The sequence below is a fragment of the Antrostomus carolinensis genome, unplaced genomic scaffold, assembly GCF_000700745.2.
Source record: "Antrostomus carolinensis isolate BGI_N321 unplaced genomic scaffold, ASM70074v2 scaffold11875, whole genome shotgun sequence".
In the NCBI taxonomy this organism is placed as follows: Eukaryota; Metazoa; Chordata; class Aves; order Caprimulgiformes; family Caprimulgidae; genus Antrostomus; species Antrostomus carolinensis.
In genome coordinates, this window is record NW_010315771.1 from 43,979 (window position 1) to 70,449 (window position 26,471).

General features: G+C 41.7%; 1 non-coding gene across 1 annotated transcript; it reads right to left on the reverse strand.

The window, feature by feature from the left end:
- Positions 1–2,975: 2,975 nt before the first annotated feature.
- Positions 2,976–3,066, reverse strand: TRNAY-GUA (transfer RNA tyrosine (anticodon GUA)). The gene is given in 2 exon segments: positions 2,976–3,011; positions 3,030–3,066. It is a non-coding gene; the product is annotated as a tRNA-Tyr (tRNA).
- Between the last annotated feature and the right edge of the window lie 23,405 nt (positions 3,067–26,471).

A 26,471-nucleotide genomic window follows, 5' to 3' on the forward strand; every position in this document is an offset into this window, starting at 1 on the left:
CAAACCACATAACACTTGCTGCTTAGTAAAGGTGCAAAATAATCATGTAAGACATGCTGTGGGCATAGGTGACTGGATCTGACTCACTAAGCTGTCCTACGGGAATGCAAGCACTGCTCTTTCCTTCGGAGAGAAAATACAGATATTTTGCAATATGTTTACACCAACTGTATGCGTTTCAATTTCTTCACCACGCAGTATGCTGCTTCCAAGTTAGGGGACAGGTTAAAAGTTTGTTTTGGGACAAGAGGTGAGACAAGAAGAGAAAAAAAAGTATTTTGGAAAGGGAAGGAACATCCCACTCATCCCCACTGATAATAAATATTATCCAGTCTAATAAGAGTTTACAACTGTTGGTCTATCGTGTCCCCAGTTGGCTACATCTTTGTTTCAGAGGTCTGGTCCATGGGGTGCCACTCCCCAGACAAGGACACAGTGACCTTCACAATGTCCAATGAGCCAGAGAAGTTTGGCTATGAGAGGAAGCTTATTCAAGATTAGAGAAGGCTGAAGCTCCTAAACACAGAAGACAATAACATTTCAAAATTCTTCCTACCTCTGCTATCTGAAGTTCAACTCACACATGTGAGAAAAACACCAGAACTTTACTCAAATTAACATTTCTGGCTTGATGGCTACATTCACTGGAACTTTTACAAAATTACCTTGTGCAGATGTCATTGTGGAGAAAGATGTGGAGCCAGTGTCACCACTATGTCAGTATGGGGCAGTCCTGCTGAAATAGCATGACATGAAACAGCCATGGGACAACAGAAGCTAACCACATCTGGTGGTACTCTCCACCGAGACTCAGTTACCCACCGGTGTGAGGGTGAATGAGGGTAACATGAGGGTGAATCCATGCTATAACAACTCACCCTTTTCAACCACAAAACAAACACCGCTTGTGATGAGAAACTACTTTTAATTAATCCTTTCTCCCTTCTTTCTTGTTTCAATCATACCTTGTGCAACGCAGAATGAAATATTAGGTCAGCAAAGATCTGCACATCAACAAAATACCTGTGAGGTAGTCATGTCTGTTCATCGGTCACCACGTTGCCCAGTCCCAGGGAAAGCATTGATCCCTTCTCTGACATGAGAACAAGGACTTTACTTTTCATGATTATTGGCAGATTTTGAATCAAAAGCTTCAGGCTTATTGCAGCAATTAAATGCCTGAGTCATGTATTCACTCATTTGGAAAGGTCCATGCTTTGTCTTATTGCTCACCTAGACTGTAAAAGGTGCATTGCGAGGATGAAATCTGTCCCAGGCACCATTGACAGACTTGTAAACCAGGCTGGTTACAGATACACCTGATTTCCTCCTGTGGCATCACCCAGGCTCATGCCCCTCTCCTCCTCCTCATCTAAAGCAACTGCCAGATTCCCACCAGAGATGATGCTGCTGTGCATCCTCTTCCCTGGGAGTCCTAGTAGGACTGTGAAGGAGGCTGCTTACCTCTCCCACCCTTGCTTTTACAACCCCATCCTGCTGTGGGAGGACTTATGGAGAAATAAATGCATGACCTGCCCACCCCCCAGGACCTGGAGAGCTGGTTGTGTGGTTGAGAGGAGAGACAGAGCTGCCTTTCTCCTGTCCTGTGCCTCCCCGTGCTGAAAACCCATTATAAGGTTGTAAGCGTGTACTTCTATGCAGGCTGAAGAGGAATTAATGCAGCTGGATTTGGAAGGACAAAGAAAACCAGTGTTCTACTATGATCGATGGTCATTGATCTGATGCTAATTAGTTAAAAAAAAATCTCTTAAAATACTGGAATTACATATAATCTCTTGATTATTCATTGTAGCTTAGTATTGGTTCCTTGATGTGTTTAACTCAAATTTCTATCAAATATTTCTTATGAAACAATACTGAGTATATTTATAACACAGCTAAAGGTAAGCAACTGAACAAAACTGCCACCTCCTTCTCCCATCTTTGTTCAGCTTAGCACTGCACTTTGCATGAGGAGATGCTTTGCATGAGGAGATGCTTTGCATGAGTTTTGGGATTTGGATCCCTCATGTAGTCTCATCTAATGTAAACATCTAAAAACCTCTAATCTTTTCTTTAATAAAGCTTCTTATAGACCTCTCAGAGCTGACTGTGTCTTGTGAAAGTGAGTCAGCTTCCTGTGTGAAACAAAATTTTCTTTAACAGATCACAGTGCCCTGTTTTCTATTCTCCAAAAGCTTCTGATGTTGGTTTCTGTATGAATGAGTCCTTAGAATACCTCCTTAACCTGGCCTGTGGTGTCCTTTCCTATGACTCTATTGCGTCTTTCTTACCCATTTCCTTTGTAAACAGCCCCAACCTTTACAATTCTTCATGGAAATGGTCAGTGCATGGAAATGACACACCTCAGGGGAGTGTGCACCGTGCTATTCATAACGCTCTCACAAGGCCATTATAGCTGCATGTAGTGGCTGTCTCACACAAATATCTGGACCTGAATTATCATGGTGTTCCTGCTGTCACAAAACCATTTTTCTTCCCCATCTCTTAGTCGTCTCCCCCTCAAAACCTCAGAACTTCAAAATGCAAGAACAGGATAGCAAAAGCAGTGAAACCAGCAACGAGGAGGACCCAATAACTGGATTTGACCCCATTTTCCACACCCAACTCAGCTGAAAGAGGCTCTGCAATCTCTGGACTGTGGGTCCACTCTACCTAACAAGGATCTATGGAAGGTGTTGAGCCCCTGCAGAAGGGAAGCTCTTAGGATGGGCATCAAATGATCAGGTAGAGAGGTGGCAACAATCAAAGCACCATAGCTGTAAGAACCAGCTGAAACAGACAAGGAGGGTAGTGAAAATGAAATCCTTGGAAGTGGTATGTTTTAAATAGACTAAATTTCTCACAGGGTATAGAGCGGCATGTGGTTGGTAAAGGACAGTTGCGCAAAATTGTAAATTCCAGAAATAAATGAAAGACAAAAAAAACCCCACAAAACAAAAACCCAAAACCTTTCCTTCGAGCCGGAATTGAACCAGCGACCTAAGGATTACTTTCCTGAAGACAGCCTACAGTCCTCCGCTCTACCAGCTGAGCTATCGAAGGAAGATAAAGAAAGAGTGCCAAGAATGAGTCAAGACTGTATCAACAATAGCCTTAGGCTCTGATGGGCTTCCATATGCATTGCTTTTCACAACAGCAAAATAGTATCCAAAAAAAAAAAAAAGGGCATAAAGCTAACTTTCCTGCAAATTTGGATTTTGGTTACAAAACTGCCAGTTTTCTGCCAAATAGTTCACAGCTCTTGTAAGACTGTTGGTGCTGGTAGCATTAAGGTTGGAGTTCCTGTCATGACCCATATGAAATCTGTCTACGGCTTGACAAAGAAATTTGCCCACTCTTAGGTGAACTTGCCACATTTCCTAAGCTGAGCTAGGAGAAATGGGAGAACTCCCCTCCACACAGTTCCCCACAACAATTCTCCAGCCAAATCCAATAACAAAATAGCAAACAAATCAGTTAACAGGCTCCTCAACAGCTTCCATAGCAAATGCAGAGGAACAGTGGAAAAGGGTGGAAAGGAATAACCATTGAGGTTTTAATTAATTAAAATTAATTTAATTTTAAATCCCACCAACTCCCACGGTGCATGTAAGACCCCTCGTACACAGATGAGGTTGCAACATCTGGCATTGCAACTGGTGGCCTCCCCAACCCCTGGGGCCTGGGAGGCTGAGCCCTTTGTGAATCATCTCACAGCAGCTCACAGCTGTGGAGATTGAAACCAAACTGGGCTCTCGTTGAATTACAGTGATTCACGAGCATCTCCTCTGTCTGAGCAGCAGGGTGGGGCAGAAAGCTGTGAGCAGACACCCTGTTTGCTGAAACCATGCCATCCTACTTGAGATGGGAGTGCTGTGTAGAAGTTTTACCTCAGTGCCCTAGAGCAGATCCATCCTCAACCCATCTTTACCTCCACCTCCTCCTTGTGACTCAACCCCAAACACAGGACTGTTTCAGCAAGCGCGTAGCCCAGCAGGTTGAGAGAAGTTATTATTCCTCCACTTGTGAGCCTGCCTTGGGATTGCTCTGTCCAACTTTGGGCTCCCTGGTACAAGACAGAAGAGGACATTGTGGAGCAAGTCCAGTGGAGGGTCACAGAGATGGCCAGAGGGCTGCAGCACATGGTGTAGGAAGGGAGGCAGAGAGAGCTGGGCTTGTTCAGCCTGAAGAAGAGACAGATAAAGGGAGATCGTACTGCAGTCAGCAACTGCCACATGGGAGAGTATGGGAAAGGCAGGGCCAGGCTCTGCTTGGAGGTGCATAACAAGAGGATGGGAGGTGACAGACAAAAGCTGTCACCAGAGGAATATTGGTGAATATAAAGGGAGAAAAATACCATGAGAGTAAAAATTTTCACCATTGCAAAGTTTGCCTGGAGGGAGGAATCCCCCTGAGGGGATACTCAAAGCTTGACTGGTCACAGCCCTGAGCAACCTGACCTAACTTTAAAGTCTACCCTATCTGCAGCAAGAGGTTGGACCAGATGATCTCCAGAGGTCTTTACCAAATATACAAAAAAGTGACCCCATGTCAGGAAAGTGACTTCACAGAGCAGATGAACTCACAGCAAAACTATCACCGCATACTTCTCTGTCTGGAAAATACAGCTCTTAGTCTCACAATCAAACTCCCACACACACATTTTATTTTCATACTAACAGACGTCTTCAGCCTCCTCTACTGCTAAAAGCAGCACAGATCTCGATAGTAACTCAATAAGATGTCTCCCTGTTTATGTTCATGAGAATATAGGAAGGTCAGGAAATACTTAACTTACCTATGAGGTACTCTTACAGTTTCTCAGAGGCCTGGGACCTGTGATGCCTCATGACATTCATGTATCCACCAATAACTATCAAATAAAGAAAAATGTGACAGAGGAAAACAGAACCGCTGTTTGCCTGTCAGGGCAATATCTGAACTCTCTGGCGGTTGGAGGGTCTTGGTGGGAGGAGGTCCTAAGATACTCATACATGAGAATGTGAGGTTAATCTTGTAATGGAGAAAGAATGGTACAACGGGTAACATGGACCCAAGGTCCTAAATCAGAGCAGATAGCATAGCCCCAGGCTACACTAGTCTTTTCCAGTTTGCAGACCCCACAGCATTTTCCATGGGGACTTCAAGCCAGTTTAAGCCTATTGTCCTGAGTCAGTCCTATCCTTATCCTTTCACTGGCCCCTTAAAAATAATTTGCTGGTCTCACCCGTGTGTTCAAGGACTCTAAAACTGAAAATCACTTCTCTATCCAGTTTTAATTCATTGGCACTGTCACCTTAATCCAGCGATGAGGTACCAGATATGGACTTTAGGGGAAATATCACCATCTCTTTGCTGTCAAAAGTTGTTACTGGTGAAGATAACCGTAAACAACTTGTACTTTCCTGTAAGAAATCAGTAGCAGTTAAGTCAAGATAAAAATTCAAATGGAATCAGATAAAAAGTGGGTGCTGTTACTATCTATGCATGAACAAATGGGATGCAGAAACCACAGTGTTGCCTTGACAATAAAAAGCATTAGAGTTCTCTTTTAGTGGAACTTGCTAGCAGTAATGTATGGGTGATTTGTGAGAGATATTCTCCTAAACTACAAATGTACCCCCCAGGGCAGCTTTTCAAAGTAGATATTCCTAGGAAAATTAATTAATATTTTTCTTGATTTTTTGAACTTGGTAAGCTTTGAATGCTTAACAGAATTAAATTTTGGCATGGAGTTCACGAAAGATCTCTGATTATTTCGATTCTTTTAACTGATTAAATGAAGATACCAAGCTTTGAGAGCCATGTGACTGGAGCCCTGAGCTAAATAAAGGGAACAGCTCACCTGTTTCATGTGGTGTAGAATAAGATGAAAGGAAAGGATGTAGCTTGAAAGCAGGATGGAGAACAGCCAGAGGTAAAGCTACTAATAGCTGGACTGTATAATTACACTTGGTAATGCTATGTGTTTTGTTAAGCTCAGATTAGCATATGATGGTCTCCAGTGTTTTGTATACTTACAGGCTGACTTTCTAACGCGGCTTTAAATGGTTTAAAGGGGTGGGGTTTTTTTTCAGTGAAAAGCTTTAAAAAATCTGGTTGATTCTGAGGGACTTGGGGGGATTGTTTTCCTTTCTTTTGAGGTGGAAATAGGCACATGTTCTGAATACGAGCATTAGATTGGACTTGCTATGAATTTGTGAAATCTCTGTGTTCACTGTAATTCTACCTGGTGCCTGCTACATGCCACTGGTCGGCTGCTGTGGTTTCTGCACCACCAGCTAGTGATTAACTGCGGATATCTCAATTTGGCAGTCTTGTGTGACACCCCTGCAACAGAGGAGGTGGTTTTCCTAAAGACTACTACTGACAGCAACTTGAATGTAGAGTCTGAAGCATCAGCAAAACAATCATCTCCCTCTACCTACCTGTTAAAATTCAAGATAGAAATCTCTTTGGGCTGGACTATCTTTGTACTTAAAGGCTGAATAGCATCTGGCACAACAGACCCCCAGCCCTGTCTGATGCCCCCAGGCTCTGTTGTGATGTAAATAATATGTACAACTCCTTGAGCCAGCTTCAGAACAACTCTAATAACACCTCAGCGTGAACCAATGCCAAGGGGCAGGAAGGTGAGAATGCAGAAAGAACAGAATTGGGAAAGTCCATGAAGGTTTCATATAAAGGAAGTTTGATTGCATTGCTGCAGTAGAGGCTGCAATTCAGGAAATACAGAGTTTATAGGCCATTACTTACAGCTATCAGGTTTTGTTGTGCTCTGAGAACCCGCTTTTAACACTTCTGAAGCTGCACGGCTATCAGTAATAGACATCCAGAGGAAAGTATCCTTTGGGTATTCAAAACCTAAGCTGTATATGCTTATCCACAGATATATCTAGCTTAATTTGCTATATAAGAACCTTACAGGGCTGGAGTGGCTTTTAATACAAAAATACTTTCTTTACAGCTAAGTTTTTTTTAATTCTCTTCCTATGTATGACCAGTTCCATCAGCAATTAAAACACAGACACTGAAGCCCTGTGGCAGTGCTCAGCCATCAGATTCAGATTGCACAATCTTCTTCACCAGCACACAGTTTAGCACCAGCAGCCAGCAGCGATTATACAAGTGCCTGAGTGCTCACCCCATCAGTGAGCATGGAAGGGAATAGCCTCCATGTAATTGTCAAACTACTCTTCCACAAGTCAAATGTTTGGCTGTCTAAGCCAAGCTGAGAAATGCAGGGAGTAGCATTCCTGTCTTCTCTCCCACAGAGAGTTCCATGTCTTGCCCTTCTCCTGGTGAAAAACAAGATAAATAATGTGTGAGCTCTTCTGAAACGATGATCAGCAAAGAAAGTTTTGATAATTGGGTGGCAATTAACCCCAGTCAGGATGTGACATTATTCAGATACAGTGGACTAGCTCCTAGCTGCTGCGAATCATAAGTCATCAGAGAGCCTGACCTCTATCTAGTTTAGCTTAGTTTCCATCCAAAAGTCCAGAGTAATGCTTTTGATTTAAGCAAAAGCTCAGCTAATCACCCATAGGCTCCCTACATCCTGCTCTCATCCAGTCAGCGAAGCAAAGGAGGGTATTTCTGATCAATAACTTCCACTTTCCAGCCCTGTTTCTTCCCTCCCGTAAGTAAATATTGCTTTGTGATAGCAGTTGTAAAGGCCGTGGTCTCACTGGAGGCCTCGGTGTCAGCAAAACCATGCATCATCTGGGGGAGGGTGGTGGTGCAGAGGACAAAAGCAGCACTGTTCGGGCATGGGAGAGCCCGCCAACTCCTGCGGCCGCTTCCCTTCGGGAGGCAGCCCTTCCACCCAACCACTTCCCTTCCCTTTGCTCATCAGGCCTCTCAAACTGTACAAGTCCTAATGAAAATGAAACATGCATGTCATCTGTAATGAGGAGAGGCTCCACTGCTGGCAAAAAAAAGAAAAAAAGAAAAAAAAAAGTGTGAAATTACAGTATTAGTGTGAGAGGGAGAGATATGAGCCCTCATTCCCCAGGAGAGAATTTGAAAGCGCATCATTTTTGCCATTCAAAAGCCATGTTTAAGGGGGAGCTTTTGGAAGCTGAGAGGAAGACTCAGAAGAAAAACAGCACTTACAAGTGGAGCAAGTATTTCTGCCCTAGATGGTTGGGACTCTTTTTTAATATAGCAGCTTGGTTTGGCACAGGGAGTTGTGCATGCACAGCCATAATGAACAGGTTTGGTTCCTAATGTGTTCTGCCCACAGCTAATGCTTCATCTAGCCTTTCTGAAGACCAAGCAGCAAATACTTTAGGGGTCAAGAAAAAAAAAAAGGTGTAGAGTACGACTTTTTGGCTAGCTTTCCTCTTCATGGGAGAATTTAGCAGTCCTGGGTAAGGAGGAGACTTGCCTGTGTTGGGTCTGGCTGTGCTAGGGGATACTAGTCTCTCTCACTCATGAGAATCTAATTTATTTTTAAAGAGCACTTTAATATAGCATAACAATATTACCACACATCTTGCTCAAGCAAAGAATTTTTCCAATCTATATTCAGTGCCAGATAGAGTCACTATTAAATGAGTTACTGCACCTTAAATTTCTGCCTTGGGTATAGTGACAGGAAGCTAATTAGACAAACTCTGACCATGTCTTCTGGACCCAAATCCACATTACTTGGATGCATAAGAATCACCAGCTGCATGAGAGCTCATGCTTCTGGAGGAAGTTGGACTTAAAGGATGAAATAACAGGTAAAGGAGCAAAGAACGATGGCCACTGTGGGGCCCAAACTAGTAAAGCAGCAGTGTTTAAACTCTTTTTCCAGCTAAACTTTAACACCTCACAACGTGTCCAAAATATGTTAGAAGCACGTCTGAAGCATGAATGTTGGGCTCAGACCACATGTAAAACTAAGCTCTAAACACAGTTTGATTCTTCCAGGTTATTCTTAAATTCCAAAGACCAACATATCGGAGCCAACTGCACACGCTAATCCTGATGGAGCGGGTGATACATTTCATAGCCCACAAAGCTACTGACCTTCTTGACTCTGGCAAGCTTTGCTGGGTGGTGATAGAGCTGGACCTACTGGGGCTCAGCAGGCCAGGGAACAATAGATTCAAACCTGGGCCTCACTTCAGCCATCAGAAGCAAAAAACTTTGGTCAGGCATGAGTATTTTCTGATGCCTCTTTTGCAAGTATCTGTGTTTCTGGGAAATTACTCTTGAGAACTACTGCCTTCTTATAAAAACATCACCTGTCCTGTTCCTACTTCCTTATCAGAAGTTGGGCCCAGATATTATATGGTCCAAACTATGCCCAGATATTATATGGTCCTCTTTTCTTGTATTCCTACCTCTACATAGTCAGATCCAAACATTTCAGATATCACAAAGTACCAAACAGAGAGAAAGACAGGGTTAACATCAAATTTAGTTGCAGGTTGAAACATCCTTTCTGAAAGGGATGAGCAAACTTCAAAAGGTAAGAACAAACACTCAAAATAATGGCTGCATCCCTACAAGATGCACAGGCTGAGCCTAACCTAAGAAAAAAGGGGTACGGAACTCAGAAAGGAGCTGGGCCAAGGGATCTTATGGCTACTATTTTGTGTTTTGTATTATTTGTACTGCTATAGCACTCAGGGACCTCAAATGGGGATTAGTGTCCCATTGAACTAGGCACTATAAAAACAAACACCACAAAGACAGTTCCCTGCCCCTGAGAGCTAATCTTTGGCCATTTCTCTGAAGCATCTGGCTAGAGCAGGGCATAAGGAAGTGTATTGGGGTGTACTGCATGGACTGCATGTAATCTTATTTCTATAACCCTTGTGCTTCCTTACTGCCCCCCCTTCTCTTTGTTACCCTAACTCACCACCTCAGTCTAACTTTAGGTTGTGAGCTTCTCGGACCAAAGTCTTTGTGTCATTTCATTTCTTCTGTTTTTCCATTTTGCATGGTTTTGAGCCACAAAAAAACCAATATACATTATAGAAAACATGAAACTAACTAACTTCCTTCCCTCGCTAAGAAAAAATTGATATGATTATTTAACTGTGCATCTTGAGGTGTTATGATTTGGTACCTCTATAGAGCCTAATGTAATCCTGTGGATCAATAAGCAACACAACTGGTATGGCAATATAAATAAAGAAGTCTGGTCAACATGTATATACACACAAAGTATTTTTCCAGATGATACAAAGACAAAGAAGGTATATCTGCAAAATAATTCCTACTTGTGAAATACAAAAAAACCTGCTGTTATACTGCATTGTGATTGATAAATTGGATTTGCAGGTCTCCATAAAGACAAAGGAATGTGACAAAGTCAGGGTAATACAGTGTCAGCATCTCCAGGACCTGGAAGGAAATGTGGGCATTCTCCCATCTCTACAGTCATTCCTCCCAGGCCAGCTTCATGCCTGCAGCTTGCTCTTCCCCTGCCTGCAGCCACAGCAGCTTCAGTCACATCAAGGGACCATTTCTTGGCAAAGGAGGGTGTTGGAGCATTGGCAGTTTCTAACTTTTCCCAGGGAGAAGGGATTATCTGGACAGAAAAGTCTGGAAGCCAATAGTTAAGAGTAGTGCAGTAGGGTCCAACGGCTCTGCCACCATCCATCCAGCTCAAATCTTACGTAACCCATTGGTGCTCTAGAAGAGGAAAAAAGAAGAGGTATTTGTTTAAAAGACTGTACTGAAGAACTATAAACAATACGGGATGTTAGTTTACACAGTCAGAGTAGCAAGGGTAGAGGCAGCATAATGGTGCAATTCACTTCTGTTTCCCTTCCAGGCCACGAGGATCTGCCCAGCTGTCAGGTTTAAATACAGCGACCCTTTCTGCAGGCTTGCCAACCTCAAACTTCCTCTGCCCAAGACAGCAGAGTGCGTGACAAAGAGAGTCTCCAAAGAAATGAAGGACTCCCTCTAATATCTCTTTGCTTCTTTTCACCAGCAGCAGAGAAAAGTGGGGGTCAAGGCTTTTGAAGGTTTATCTGGAAGCAAGCAACAGCGTGCAAACTTTGCGAGCACGATGCCTTCCCCGGTCCCGAGTGCTGCGCGCTCGGGGAGGCGCGGGGCAGGGAGAGCCCCTTCACAGCTCGGCAGTCAAGGCTGAGAGCTATTTGGATTAGATGAGGAATTTCAAGTGGAAACCATGTGAATGTGTGTGTGTGCCTATGTGGAGTTGAACTGTGTTTAAAGAAAACAAATGGTTTCTTAGAGGACCTCTGCAAGGTGCGGTTCTAAAGGGGGCATAAGTAAGCCTCATTTTTCCTGCCATTGCAGATTCAAATGGGATCATCTAGGGTTTTTTTTCCTGTTCTGAAAGGGAAGAATGAGGAAAAACTCATGACGGCAACAGTATGAATAAATTGCCAAGATAGGCTTTAAATAGCTTTGATGCTAAACAAAAATAAAATAAAATTAAAAAAAAAAGTCATTGTATCGCAGCCATTTTAAGATTTCGGCTTCCTTCTTCACCCCTGCCACTAAGCAGGCTTCCTCAACATGTGACAAGAAGAATTCAGAGGGATGCTTGCCAAATGTTTTCTGACCCAAATCCTAGAGGTATCCTCCATCTGCAGCAACAGACAGCTTGCTGTGGTCTGTCATTACCTTCTGTTTGGTTTTCAACACCAGCTACCCTAGTTAATGCAAGAAGACGCAACCACCAAAGACGATGAACAGACAAACATTAGCAGCATTTCTGGGAAGCTTTGAGGAAGATTTCTCTAGCCTTGAATAGGCCGGAATACAGAACAATAACGACTGAGGCATGCACGTAGGAGTTTATTGCTTTAACGAATGAGGTATGCTCAGTTATTAGGAAAACAGGCTGTATAAAGCCCGGCAGAGAGGATTTAAGAAGAGATGAAGGGCAGAGCTATTGGTTCAGTTTCTGTCACAGCACCACACCTCCCTACTCAGCCTCTATCTGCAGGCAATACATTTCATAGCCTGAAGGAGCCAGGCAGGCAGAAATATTTTTCCTCCAGGACTGAGACACAGCTCCACATCCAGAATGTTCTTCTACGTAAATGTTTGCATGCGGCCTTTCACATCTAAGGTTTGTAGCAATGCATGGTATTTAGCCAAATGCCATTCCCCTAAAGGGAAGCATATTTTTGTTCTTATGATCTTGCATGGAAATTGAAATGGACATATTTTAACATGGGAAAAGTAAACACATTTCCCCTCAGCTAGGCGCTCCTGCATCACTGTGCTGGTGACGATGGTGGCCAGAGATTTTTCTCTACATGTTCCTGACAAAGATTCAGAAGCCAACAAGGAAGAAACTTCCCCACAGAAAATCAAACCCCTCAATTTGACCGAGGTGCTAGGCTGGGCATTGGATCTACTAAGGGTGGTCAGACACTGGAACAGGTTGCCCAAGGAAGTTGTTGATGCCCCCTCCCTGGAAGTGTTTAAGACCAGGCTGGATGAGGCTTTGAGCAAGCTGGTCTAGTGGAAGGCGGCCCCACTGATGGCAGGGGGGTTGGAACTGGATGAGCTTTAAGGTCCCTTCCAACCCAAACCATTCTATGATTCTATGATTCTATGATTCTACTTAGCCAGACAACGTAGGCAGTGGAGGCCTCATCAGCAAAGCTCCATCATTTTCTTCTCCATCAAGCTTCCCTATTTGATGCAACAAACTCCCATTTACCTACCACATAAACATGCTGTACTTAAAATGCTTGTCTTTGATAAACCATTCTCCTCCTTGAGGATCCATTAGGCCCAACACAAATCGAGCCTAAAAAGCTCCTTAAAGCTTTTGGAGAATTCTTGGGATTTCCAGCTTCACATTTCAGTTACTGTGGTGTTTGCGTTAAGATGCTTGTCTGAGTTCTGCCCTGCAGGATTTGGAAAAAGAAAAATGTTCCTTTTGTACTGGACACAACCAGTAGGTATTTAGCTATTTTTTGTGTATTATGACAGTACCATCTGGCATTCATCTGCCAGGTACCTCAGGAGAATGTCCCTTTCCCACTTGCCTGTATGATGCCGGCCAAAAGGATAGAGTACACCAAAGGTTAACTTCCTGTCTCTTGGCTTATCTGGAGTAAGACAATAGTTCCTTTATATTCTTAACTTTGCGTTCCACATGTTCTCCTGCCTGCCTGGGAAATGGGGTCATAAGAGATTCTTATGGGTCAGACACCTCCTAATGCGAAGCCAGGGATAATGCCAGCAAAATTAGTAACAACAATCTATAAGGTCAGTTGGCGATGGACATACAGAAGGAAATACAAAATGGAAATTTGCCCAGTTAGATTTGTTCTGTTCCACTGAAACACTTCGTACAGTGGAAGAATAAACAAACCACTGCTCTTAGAAGTCATGGTTCACCTGCTGACTCAAAAACTCATGTCTGTCAACCAGCGTGAGAGAGGCCAAGAGGACTATCTGTTTGGGTTTCTCTTTTGGTCTCAGCCTAATTTATCTTGTCAGTTCCAAGATCTCCATTCCTTTCTTGAAAGGACCATAAAGGAAGTTTGGCTTAGCCATACCCTCTAATTATTTGATTATTTTTAAGCAAACAAACAAGAACTTAGCATTGGCCAGTTCAGATTGACTAGTTCAGCTGCTGAGTAGCGTCTTAAAGCTATTTTCATCCTAGCCCCTTCCTCAAACGGCAGCTCCTTCATCCCTTTCAGGATATATACTTTAATACTCCCAACCTGCTTCTTGAAAACAGCCTTTTCAAGAGAAACAAGCCAGTCTTGAGCAATTAAGACCTATAGATCTCCCTTCACTTCCTTCAAAGCCATTGTGGAGGTGCAGCTGAAACCCATTAAATTCAATTGAGCCCAAATGGCCCATAAGTCATATGGAAACTTCCTCTGGGCTTTTAACAAAGAGCCTTGCTTTAAATACCAAATTACAAACAAATTCAGTCTGTTCAGTTTTCACATAAAACATAAAAATTAAAGAAAACATACAGAGGAAAAGTTGCATCAAATCCCAGGGAGCATTATAAGAAAGTACAACCAGTTACTCTTGTTCTGAAGTTACATTCTTCAATTAGAAACATCATATTAAGTCATGGCAATATTATCTTTAGTCTGGACTGGAAGTATGCTTTACCCAATGTGTCACAAAGTAAAGCTGGTGGCATTCTCCACCCTGTTCTCTCCTCTGACTTTTCCCCACAAGAGTAAAAAATAACATATATTTATATATATACATACACTACACATAATGTGACGTGTATATATAATGTGTATACATGTATAATTCTATTATATCACATATAGCTACCAGAATAATCTCAGGTTCACATACAATAAGTAGAAAATAAACATTTATATACTATATATACTTAATGTTAAGTATTGTTTTATTGTGAGTCAGGTTTTTATCAAGTTGACAAATTTATTAATGTGGCTTTATATTGGAACTCTCAATCTGTTTAAGATTAGGGATCAATATATGTACTGCAAGATCCTAAGTCAGCTGAACACTGAAGGCAGATACTGAACTTGAAAATTATACAGGAAAATTGTTCTATAATACATCTTTATTCAGACCCCCCACGAGACTGGCATGCTGTAAAAGCCTTAAAAAAGCATCTACTTGAGGGTTAATTTCACCCTAAGGGCTCTGAGAATAACTGGAGGCCCACATCTTTATGACTTTGTATCAGTTAATGTTTTTTACATTCTTTTTAATAAGAACTTGATGAAAAATATCCTGCTCTACCTATTCTATTTGGCACCCAAGGAACAAGTCATTAGAAGTCTCTGAATTGTTTTCAAAAGTGCTGTAGAGTAATATTTTCTAAAGATAATGGGGCTGAGAGGCAGACACGCGCACATTCCCGAGGCATGTGAAATTGAATCAAGAAGTAGCAGAGGTGTCCTTGGTGGCTAACCAGGACCATGCCAACTACTGCTCCAAGCCCTACGGGCTCAGTGGCTGAATCAGAGTCACAGAACGGTAGGGGTTGGAAGGGACCTCAGGAGATCATCCAGTCCAAAGCAGGTTCCCTACAGCAGGTTGCACAGGAAAGCATCCAGGTGGGTTTGGAACATCTCCAGAGATGGAGACTCCACAACCTGTGGATTCCTGTGCAGATCCAATGCCTTTGGCCATGGTGGAGCAACATCCCTCAGGTGCAGAGGGAGCAGAGTGCTGCTATCTGCTGATGGACTTTCCACCACCGCTGTAGGTCCATCAGGGCACTGGGACACTGGGCTATCAAACCATAGCGACTGAGGCATGGACTTGCCTCCTTCTTGTGCCCCTGTAGCCAATACAGCCAAACCTTTCAGCTGGCTTTGTACAGAGCCATTGGCAAGGGCACAGTTTAGGTTATTGCAATGAAACAAGCAGCTGTTTCTCCAATCCCTACTCCTCCTTCCCTCACCCCTTCTCCTAAATGTGTGTTCTTGCTGCTCCCTGGGTGTGAAGCAGCCCAGAGCTGCTTTAACTCACTGAACAGGCTGAAGAACAACCCAGCAAAAGCAAACACTTTAAACAGAGCCTCACACAACAAGTGAGAAGGATGACAGCGCAAAAGAGGTAGGACTGTGAAGCCAGAAGCAGAAACAGGAGAAACAGGACTGAATTGTGGCAACAGTGAGCAATCTGCTTCATGAACCCACACCCTGGAAGACATCAGGTTTGTTAAATTAGCAAAAGGAAAGGAAATGTGTTAGCTCCCATCTTAGCCAAAAAAAAAGAAAAAAGGGGAAAAAAAAGAGATGGAGTCAACATCGTATCTTAACAGCTTGACTCTCACCCCACTCCTTTCTCAACAGCTCCAGAAATCCACGAGGATGATGTGATGGCTGGAGCAGTTCTGCTGTGAGGACAGGCTGAGAGAGTTGGGGCTGTTCAGCCTGGCAAGAGAAGGCTCCAGGGAGATCTTATAGCGGCCTCCCAGTACCTGAAGAGGCTACAAGAAAGCGGGGGAGGGACTTTGACAAGGGCAGGTAGTGATAGAAAAAGGGGAAATGGCTTGAAACTGAAAGAGGGGAGGTTTAGATGATATGAGGAAGAAATTATTTGGTGTGAGGGTGGTGAGGCACTGGCCCAGGTTGCCCAGAGAAGCTGTGGCTGCTCCTCCCTGGAAGTGTTCAGGGCCAGGTTGGATGAGGCTTTGAGCAACCTGGTCTAGTGGAAGGTGTCACTGCTGATGGCAGGGGGGTTGGAACTGGATGGTCCCTTCCAACCCAAACCAGTCTGTGATTCTATGAAACTGCAGAACTTCTGTGACTGAGGTCTGGGAATATTAAGCAGACAACTAATTTCACAACAACGAATGAAGTGACACCTATTGGGAAAGGGTTTTTTTTTGGGGGGGGGAGGAATCTAGAAGGAAAAAAAGATACTAAAATACCTGTTTGGAAGAAGTATTTTCTCTGGTTTGTTTGTTAGTTTAATTGTCTTGAATTGCAGCCACCACAGGAACACCATAAATCTGAAGAAATGTAGATGGGACATGTTGACTTTCAAGTAAGATGGAGAAGGAGAGGGGAATCACTTTCTCTCCTCTGATTCCTCAGTGCCAGGCAACAGCAAATTAAGACTGCCAGAGAAATCAAGTACACTGAAACCACCCCTTCTGGTGGATAGAAGTTATCTGAGGACAAATTCATCCTCATAGCTATAATACAGTTACCCGAAGCTTCACAACCCTGAAAATGTCAAGAATTAAAGTAATAATAAAATCCACCTAAAAACACAAGCCAGTATGCTAGCCATGTGGAAGGAAATACTCCAGTATAATTTAGTCGATGTCATTTAAGAGAGATAAGGAATCTCAGGGTGAGTCTGCAGCATTCAACACACCGATGGTACCAAACACAGCGGCATCTCTGGAGCCAGCATATCCCTGCCTCAAGCCTGGCTCTGACCCAATTTGTCCTGGCCTGACCCAAATACAGAAAAACACTGGCACTGGTCACTGTCAGGATACTTTTGTTTCCAGGCTCACTTAGGAGCACTTTTCAAAACACTATTTCTACCTTTTTTTTTTTCCTGAGCAAAAGCCATGACTTCTAATTTCAAAAGGGGATTAAAAAGTGGTTGTGATTCACGGGGATTTATGGACATTTCCCAGAGAGTTTCAAAAGCCTGGACTTTCTTCCCACAACTCCCAGGAAATGCAGTGACAAGCCTCCTACAGGTCAGCATTTCTGCATGTTGGGATCAGTGGTACGGGTCACCCAGCAGCCTCCATCCCAGCACCTGTGAGGGGCAGGAACCCAACGGATGCTATCAAAGGCTGTGCCCAAAACCAGGGGACTTGTGTGAAAACCATTCCTCAGTGTAGACACAACCAGCATTAACTGGAAGAACAAGTTACATGTCATTTCCTTTCTGTATGTGTCTAATTCATAGAGAAACGGCGTAGCATTGGAGGCCAATGGAACAAACTAGGGAGGTGGAGGAGATGCTCCCTCAAGGAAATGAACATGAAGAAACTTCTGAAGCCAAAAACACACTGAGGACACCATTATATTTAACCTAAGAACGGTTTTGCCTGAATCCCAATTTAGCCACTGAGATTTTCAGTTCTGACTGGTTACAGCAAGTAATGCACTGGAAAGCCCTGGTGAGGCTTTCTCCCTCACCTCCCTCATGCAGAACTCGCTTCCAAGAGCTCTTTAAATGTCAGTCCTTGAGCAATGGGTTTAATACACAAGAGCTGGGTGCCTTGCACAATTTGAAGGGAGACCTTCTGTGTTTTGCTTTCCAGCTATTTTTATTGTTCCAGTCACCCTGAACATTGCCTTCAGTGATAAAGCTAAAAAACCCCGCCCTCGCTCGTTATCCTGACGATATTTAATTCTGACAGCACACTCAGTATACTTCATGAAATATGCAACCCTGTGACTAATGAGGTATTTGCACGTAAGGGCCATATACAGTAAATTGCAGGGCAATAAAAGGGAAGGAAAACCATGAACTGATCAGCCAGCTGTTAAAATGATGCAAAATATGTCTTTTTAAATGTATGGTGTTATATCCAGATGCTGACTAGAACTCAATCCTGGCTCCTTCAGTAAAGCTTTGCCTTAAAAAAACCTATAGGTCTCCCTTTCTGTTATTACATGATAGCTCCCTACTTTTCTAACACTGATGAAAAGTTCACCCATCTAGTGCTTCCCTGCTTTCCACTCATCATGTAAGGAGAGTACTATTTTGATTTTATGTGTGTGATTGCGTCCGCTCCAGCGCTAAGCATCCTATCAGCATATGACCAAATAGCAAAGCTGACATTTTTTTTTGCCATGATTATCCACGAAATGTGTTTCCTACCTCTGATTTACAAGAGCCCTATTCATGAGAAATGATTAATAGCTCACTAGTGCTGCCAAAAAGCACATAAATCTAGACATCCTCTGTGCTCCTGACATGCCGCTCATCTCGTAGATATGTTCAGATCTCTCTCTCCCGCTTATCTGTGTCTGATCCCCAATGGGCATAGACTCGTGCTGATTAGGCAATACAGTTGCTGACTGGGACAATCTCAGCCTTATATTACTGATGGCACCCAATTAGAGGTTGCAGAAAGCGGTGTCCTTCCTGGCTTGTACTAGACAAGTATGATTAAGTGTTAAATGCCTTCTAAATTAACAGGCAACATTACCCATGTGTCTGTTACAACTTATCAGCGTTAGAAACCAGCTCCATTGCCAAGTTTTCTCTGTTTGCACTTAAGTCTCCCAGCCCGTAGACTAATAGAGCCAAGAAGAGAGCAAGCTGCATACAAGCATACACCTGACTCAGCTGATGCTTAACGTACTCAACAAGGTTTCATACACTTGGTATTAAACATTCCTTTAAGTGCCTCATTCAGATGTGATAGATTTAAACAAGCACCATCTGAACCAGGGCCCACGGTATCATTCTCCATCCCCTTACCACCCCCCTGCCCTGGTCTAATAAAAGCTATTTCACAGTTCTTGAGCATCCTTCTTCTGAAGATCCTAGAGTGTTCTGCAATTATTAAAGAACAGATCATACCATGCCTATCCATTTAACTCTGTAATCCCAAAGGGGCTGCTAGCACAGCAAACACACACATAAAAAAGTAGCTCATTGTACCTAGTATGTGAAGAGAATATCAAGGTTGTAATGCTTTCCTTACATGTATCCACTATGACACAAGCCTTCAATTCTACGACTGTGTTCTACTTTACACATAATACAGGGTCCAACATGCCTTTTCCTTGCTGACTTTGATGCTGACGGGTTATAGCTTGCAACCGTTTTTCATTCCTGCATTCATCATGTTCACTGTTGTTACAATATGGTGCATTTTTCGTTTAAGATACTACCACCAGACCTCAGAATCAAGCACAGCTCCCACTGACTTCTTTGGAAACCCCAGCTATTACCCCAGCTGTAATTAAAAAATTATTATTAATAATAATAATAATAAAATAATTATGAAAGAGTACTGTTTTCTCTAGGTGTGTTTTGATAACATTCTTGGCACTCGTGTTCTCTGCTTGGTTTTTTTTTTTCCCTTTTTAACTTCCTCATGATTAATTACTGCTCCAAGCTTACAAGCAGCTATCAACTTCGGAGTCCACCCACTCAGAATTTTACTGGATGAGGCATTTTCAGCAGATCCTGTTTGCAGCTGAGTTACTGGGCTTTAGTACAGCACAAACTACTTCTCAGGTAAATACCTGGAAAAAATTGCACCAAGGTGAAGGGATATCTTGCCCAGTGGGACAGTCTTTAGAAGTGTAAATACTGCTCCATTCTCCACATACCTTATCTTCAAGCCATGTAGTATTTTTGCTAAGTAATGGCTATACTTTCTTTAAAGCAGTGCTCAACTGTTTCTTTAAAGAGTGAAGAATAGCCTATATAATTTTCATTTCTGTGCCAAGGATTAGAAAGTTATTAGTGTTGCTTCTCTGGATGTTGTATCACAAATCCTTTCAGAAGCAGAATATTTCATGACTGTTTCTTGCCATGACCTGATGTCCGGATCTATGTGCAGTGCTAGCCATGGGCTACATCCATGAGAGAGAAGAAGCTGATGATAGGGACAGGTATTCACTGCAGTTGTATTTTGTGCAATACTGTTTGCAAAGTATATAATCACAGAAAGAGAAAAAAATCAAACAATAACAGCCACTTTCATTGCTCAGCATGCCCAAGCCTCCCTGGCCAGTGAGTCATAAGCCCCAAAGGGCCTTGACTCTCCATTTACTTCTAAGCCATGCTTCCAGTTTCTTACCTGACTTATTTCTTCTGCTGCAGTTGGAACCAGTCTCTCAGACTGCATGGCCTAATTCTGCTCAGCCTTTGCTTTGCTTTGCTTAATTACTGCCTTCCTACAAGCAGCTAAAAACATGTTTAAATATTCCTATCATTTAGCCCGAAGGAAAGCTGTTTAGCACATTTAACATCTTCACCCAGATCTGAGACTTTCTACAGATGTAAGAACCATCTGATGGCAGCCAGCGACTAACACCTTCCTGTATAAAACACATATTTCGAAAAGAACAGCTACATGCAAAGTAAACAGAGAATTCTTCCACAAAACAACACAACTTGCTGCCCCAAGTGTAAAATGAGATTTTTAAAAAACGATAAGTTACAAATAATAAAACGATATTTTTTCACTCTCATTTCTGTGATATGTGCAAAGCAGAGGAGTTAGGAGACGTGTTAATTTTATCATCTTCCAAATGGCAGAATCAAGACAAACGGAAAGTGTGATGAAACCCCTATCTACTGGGTATCTATCCACCTCTCAGCTTTTCAGATAATACAAAATCTGTGTTTTCCTTCACGACTGTGCTGAATAACCTGGAACTGGGTAGATCACACACGAAAAGACCTACTCCGAAACACCTGCCATGTATTTTTACCAGTCTGTATCTTTGCTTCGCCATTTTACTGGGAGCACAACACATCAACTTCTCTGACGTCACACCCCTTAGTGGCACACATAGGAAACATTATCTCTCGGGGTTGGCTGCCCTATCTAATTAGAGATCTCCCGACAGACAGCTCATCTTCACTAAGTTTCATAATTAGGTGACTCCGAGCGTCAGCAATCCTCACTCAGCAGTTCCATCGGAGCTTTCTCGGTAGACACCGTTTACCGTATTTCTTGTCTTTTCATTCTTATTTCATCATCTGCTGTATTCAGAACAATTTTCAGATACCTTTTTTTTTCCACAAGAGATGTTGCTTATTGCTTTGGAGACTCACTTTGAAAGAAGCGCAGAGAGGAATAAATTACATTTGGGGTATTTCATTATAGCTATAACCTCAAAGGTAGGAGGAAAAGAGAGAAAAGTTTAAAATAACTTTAACTCCTTTTGTCCACAAAAACATACTGTCAAATTACATATTTGTGTGCTGGTGGTAGATTATATATTTACAAGGGCTTTTCTACCTGTCTTCTTTTGTATAACTAAACGCTTTTATTCAAGGTTCAGGCTATTTCAAGGATTGTTCAACACTGGCTTATTCTGTGGCTAACAAATGCATGATTTGACAAAGGAATGCCCAGAAGAAGTAAGTGTAGGAATCAACACTCAACTTGACCTTATACCCCTTCAGCAGGTGCTGTACTTTCACAGACACAAATATGACTGGAACAACTCCCAGGGGGAAAAGAAAAAAAAAGGGGAAAAAAAATAAAAAAAGAGGAAATTATATTTGTGGATCATTTGCCCCAACTTTCCAAACTTGGTTCCTGTTTATTTATGAAAATAAGTAAAAAAACAGTCCCTGAAATTCAAATTACTGACATAGAAAACTTTGATATGCTGAGGTTTCATATAGTACTGTGCATGTTCTGGGTGCTGTTTTGGTCATTCTTAAATCAAAAGAGCAATCTGTCTACCTGAAGTTCATGATGCTGTTTTGGCAGTAAAGAAACTAATGGATACCAGTACCCACTGAGACCTGAAATGTAAAAAGCAACTTTCTCTACCACTGGTCATTTTTCAAAAGCATGTGTTTAAACCCCAAACACTTATTGAGAGCAGTGTATATTTGCATCTGCTTGGCATATCTAAATGATACCAAATAAATCTTGACATGCTTTGGGAGAATTTTATCAGTAAACATTTTGCACGTATCATTTTGGCCTTTATGCAGCTCAATGTGAAAAAAAAAAATAAAAAAGAAACTGAGTAATATAAATTTTTTTCCTAAGCTAAGAGAGCCTTACATGACCTAAGCTCTATTTTCTTTACTTAAACAAAACAAACCAACCAAGCAAACAAACAAACTGAAAACCTAAACCTCGAGCTTTCTGAATAAATTAATCCTAATGAAGTAAGGAAAGTAAAAGTTGGGTGGTTCTGGCACCAGTAGAAACAAAGTACATTCCATTATTTAGCTAATACGAGCAATTTTGTTAAACAAACTATACCTTTGTTCTGTAAATTTTGGAAGTTCAGCTCTGGACAGATGTTCCCTGCTGGATGCAGACATGCCAGGGGAAGGTTATAGCCCCAGCTGTTGATCATCACTTCTTTGCAGAGGTTCCTGCTCCCTCACATTTGTTGCCAGAGCTTGCTTACAGAAACACTCCCGAAGCCACTTGAAGTTCAAGTGAGTGGCGTTACTATTTAGACAGTTTAAGCTAACTAGCACAGCTGCTGGGAGAGTTCCTGCCTGTCTGTAACTTTAAACTTCCACTGTTCACAAGACTGCAAGTTTTTACAACTCCTTGTCAGGGCAGAAGCTTTTCTCACCTTTTTGTGTAGCACCAGAGATCAAATCCCACATGCCATCCTTGAATATTTAGCCTTAAATGCCTCTTAATTAAACCCTGACAACTCTGCTAACCGTGCTAGCGAACTGCAGGCCTGTTTCAACTCTAACTTTCTGCTTTGATTAGCTTTCAAATCACTTTTCCACCAAGCTCACAATCTTAGAAACAATCGAAATCCCTGTTATTTCCCTGTGCAAGGGTATCCTGCAGACCTGTGTGACACATCTAAGGACACAACACGCACAAAATGCAGCTCTGATGTTGGGAGGCACCAGGTTATGGACAGAATACGGTATTTTAGGTATGCTGTGATGTTCTAGACAAGCTTCACACCTTTCTCTGCTATTTTCCCACCTACAAAATAGCGAAAGGATTGCAGAGTCCTTTGAAATCTGAGTGAAAAGTGCTATGTGTTCATGTATGATAATTGTTATTAAGAATATAGAGCCACTATTCCTTGGCAAGTTGGAGAAAGGAAAGGAAAGGAAAGGAAAGGAAAGGAAAGGAAAGGAAAGGAAAGGAAAGGAAAGGAAAGGAAAGGAAAGGAAAGGAAAGGAAAATGCATCATACAAATATTTCATCAACAGATAATTAGTATTTTTATATGAATAGTTATGACTTTAGAATAATGCAAGGTTAATGCAAGGTTTATTTTCTCACTCTTTTACAAGTATTACGTATCTATGAGTAAATTCCAATACACGTCAAGTTAAGGGATGCATTGAATTTACAACTGGTTTTTGAGGGATTTTTCCTGTTTTTTCTCCTGGCAGGATATTGATTGAGCTGCCTAAAATGTCATTCACAGCAGGCTATTTATGTGATGACGTTTCTATCTGAGTGAAATTGCTATGTCTAACACCTTTTTTTCTCTCCAAGGAAAAATATTATTTTGCAGACAAAATAGGAAGTTATCCAAGGGTTTAAGAAAAGAATTTACTGTTTCTTTCCTTCAGTGGAGAATTACTTTATTTACATGCATTTGTCTACCTGCTCTACTGCTTGAGCTACAGATAATACCAACTAGTAAATTATATGCCAAAAATCATATTAAAAGAGCATTACAGATACAAAGTCAATCACTCAAAACTTACAACCTTACGAGCTTTCCCAGACAATTGCATTTCAAGGCCCCTTGGCGTACACATTGCATGCAGGACTGTGGATGACATGACTATTTTTTCCTAAAGCCATTTCCTCATTCAGTGGACAGACTAGATGCTAATTATTACACACACAGATGTTCTGCATTTCTTTTTAATTCTCACTGCTCTCCATGAGCCACCAGATCTTATTTACTGACCTGTACACAAGGCTTGCTACAAAGACAGGATTATGAACGTCTGTTGACTTTTCTGTCATGCCATCCTTGTACTACTCCAGTGCTTTGCAAGCAAGAAATCACCCTTGTGATTTTTGTGAATGGGATAATCTTCCCCTCATTTCCACAGGTGAAAAGATAATATAATGATAACCTGGAAAATAGTAGTTATTAAGTAGCGTCACATAAATCTCTACAATTAATTTACTTTCCACTACATCTCTTCTATGTTTTAACAGTTCTTCAGTTCTTCTTGAATGTCCATTAGGATATTTGTAAAGCTTGGACCATGGCAACATTGGGACACATTGTTTCTACCTCCCAGTTATTGAATTCTTTCTCCAAATCACTGGACCTTCTCAACAAAATGGATAGACACATTTATTTTTAAGACAAGCAAAAAAGCAACACATTTCTCTTACAGTTGTTCTCAGTAAAAAACAAACAAACAAACAAAAACCAAAACCAAAACCAAACCAAAACCATTTTTTTGTGAAGCTTTAGATATTCAGCCAGATGCAGTCTCCCAGCCTGTACATTTTCAGTCCAAATAATATATATTTGACAAATTTATAAGCAACTGAACACAGGGTCTTGTGATGAAAAGTGTCAAGCAAGCTTAACTATAGGTAGCATTCGCAGCTTCGCCTATAATTAATATCTCCTATGAGGAGTCTGCTGGTAATCCAGATGAGGCAGGCAGCACAAGGACTCTCTGCATACCTACACAAAAGAGCCAGGCGGTGTTAAGAGGTCTCATTCATTTCTCTGATGATCTGAAACAAACAGGCATCCAATGATTTATACCACGTAATCAGCATTCACAACATCAGCAGAGTACCTGAATACAGCCCAGAAGCAAAAATGAGCATCTCAACCCCCTTCTTGACATTCCTACATAGGAACCAGTAAGTCAGTGAATGATAAGCCAGAAAGGAAAACTTCACTTGCAAACAAACCACTTCTAGCTAGCTCCCAAAAAATACGTGACTTTGACCCTGCCAGTTTTTGCCCTGGTGAGTCATAGTGAGATCTGTCTTGATATGGCCAACAGGAATTAACAGACACTTCTTCTCATGGTTGACACTATTCCATAAAGGAAAAGACAAGAAAGGAGAAGGCCTCATCCCTAACCAACTTGGTTGTGTGTCACTGTAAAAAGCTCCTTAAAACGTGACGGATGTTTGCGTTCCTTTTTGTCTTACCCTGTTAAGCCAGCTTTCCTCCAGCTTGGTTCTTATGTGTGTCTGTGGACTACATGAGTAAATCATTGCTCTATCACAGCTCATTTACCCAACATACTACAACGTACTGTAGTCCCATAAAAGGCTAAGAAATCCTTGATGATTTGAATCTCTGCAGTATAATAGTGCACTTAGCAGAATCACTAAATAATATCTGTCGTCTACTGAATAATTGTTTTATTTCCCGCCATGGAAGTGGAAGGAAGCATATAAACAGTTCATGTCCCATTATGGAAATGAAGACCAAAATATTCAACTAGCTAGGGGGTGGTTTCTCCCTTTTTTAAATCAGAAAAATATTGTTTTCGCACTTATTTATGTTTTCAAGACATCTTGACATCTGTTCTTAAAAAGCACAATAAAAGGCATATTTTTAACTACAAACACTGATAAAATATGGCAACGCTCTGTTTTTCCCTCCTGCAAAACTGCCAAGTAATAAGGATTTGCATGACTAAGCTTCTATTACGCTGACATATGCAAAACTGAGGAACAATCATTCTTTCTGGTTTGACAACACTTAGAAAGGAAACATTCCTTTTACTTTCCTCTAGGACATGTTGGGCTCTAGACAAGATGAACAGCATCATTCAACCGAATCAAATTTTAAATGGACATTTAAATATTGAGTTGTCTTAAGCAGAGACACTTGGATCACAACTATATTATGTGAGCTAAAGGTCACTAGGGATTTTACTAACACTTGTAAACATACAGTATTTCATTTAACACGTCTCTACACAGAAACTGCAACACCATTTGAATCCACTTCTTTGAACCTAAATAAATGTTTAAATAAGCTTTTTGAAGCACCTTTGTAAAACTCCCGAATCTATGATCAATATATTGGATTAAAACAATACCCAGCTAAAGGATAAAAATGTTAATAAACATTTTTCAAATTTGTGTGCTTAAGGTTATTTTCAAACCAGTAACTACCACTGGTCAGCTTTCCTCTGGGAGCAGCATCTGCAGGTTCAATTGACCTGAAGTGACTGGCAGGTGCTCAGCTGCCCAGAAGAGTATGATTTATTGGCCTAATCGTAGGCACAAATTTTAAAATGTTGCCCTCTTTCAGAATGAAATTTCTCTGTATTTACTCAGCATCTTCCATTGTACTGCCCAGTATATCACAACTTAGACTTCAACATAGATCACAACAAAATGTAAATAAAATGTAATACCAGGCTAAGGTCTTCAG